The sequence below is a fragment of the Panicum virgatum genome, chromosome 8K (genome assembly GCF_016808335.1).
Source record: "Panicum virgatum strain AP13 chromosome 8K, P.virgatum_v5, whole genome shotgun sequence".
In the NCBI taxonomy this organism is placed as follows: domain Eukaryota; kingdom Viridiplantae; phylum Streptophyta; class Magnoliopsida; order Poales; family Poaceae; genus Panicum; species Panicum virgatum.
This window is the reverse complement of record NC_053143.1, coordinates 35,559,663-35,560,382: the sequence shown is the minus strand read 5'-3', so window position 1 is coordinate 35,560,382 and position 720 is coordinate 35,559,663. Positions and strand designations below refer to the sequence as shown.

The 720-nt window shown below is 51.8% G+C and overlaps 1 non-coding gene across 1 annotated transcript; it reads right to left on the bottom strand.

Moving 5' to 3' along the window:
* Positions 1–411: 411 nt before the first annotated feature.
* Positions 412–520, bottom strand: LOC120646538. The gene has a single exon (XR_005664442.1). It is a non-coding gene; the product is annotated as a small nucleolar RNA R71 (small nucleolar RNA).
* Between the last annotated feature and the right edge of the window lie 200 nt (positions 521–720).

Sequence of the window (720 nt, the reverse complement as noted above, 5' to 3'; positions counted from 1 at the left end):
ATCCTCCCAGCACAGGAACCCATTTCAGAAGCACCACTCGTTCTTGAGGCTATGGCTGAAAAGACTCTCCGCGAGTTCTCCCTCCCCTCCACCAACAATGTGTCCACTGGCCCCAACATCAATGTCGGGATGTGAACTTCGAGCTCAAATCAAGCCTCATCAACATGGTGCAGGCTAGCCCATTCTGTGGCAAGCCGAACGAGGATGCAAATGCACATTTGCAGAATTTTCTGGAGCTCTACGACACCATTGTCATATGGGGTGTCACCGCCAACGTTGTCAAGCTTCGTCTGTTTCCCTTTTCCTTCCTGGGGAAGGCGAAATAGTGGTTTTATAAAGAAAAGGACATCGACACCTGGGCCAAATGCTCCAAGGCGTTCCTCGCAAAATTCTTCCCGCTGGGCAAAACAAATGCCCTGCGCGGGAGAATTTCAAGTTTCCAGCAGACAGAGATGGAATCCATGCCAGAAGCTTGGGAGAGGCTGCAGGAATACATCCTGGCCTGTCCTCATCATGGCATGGACTAGTGGCTTGTCCTGCAAAGCTTCTACAATGGGCTCACAACGACATCTCGAGCCAATATTGATGCCACTGCTGGAGGAGCCTTCCTCGACCTGACCATAGCCAAATCCAAAGCATTGGTCGAGAAGATGGTCTCCAATCAGGGGTGGAGCGATGAACGACTCCAACCCTGCACCAAGGGCACGCATACCATCAAGG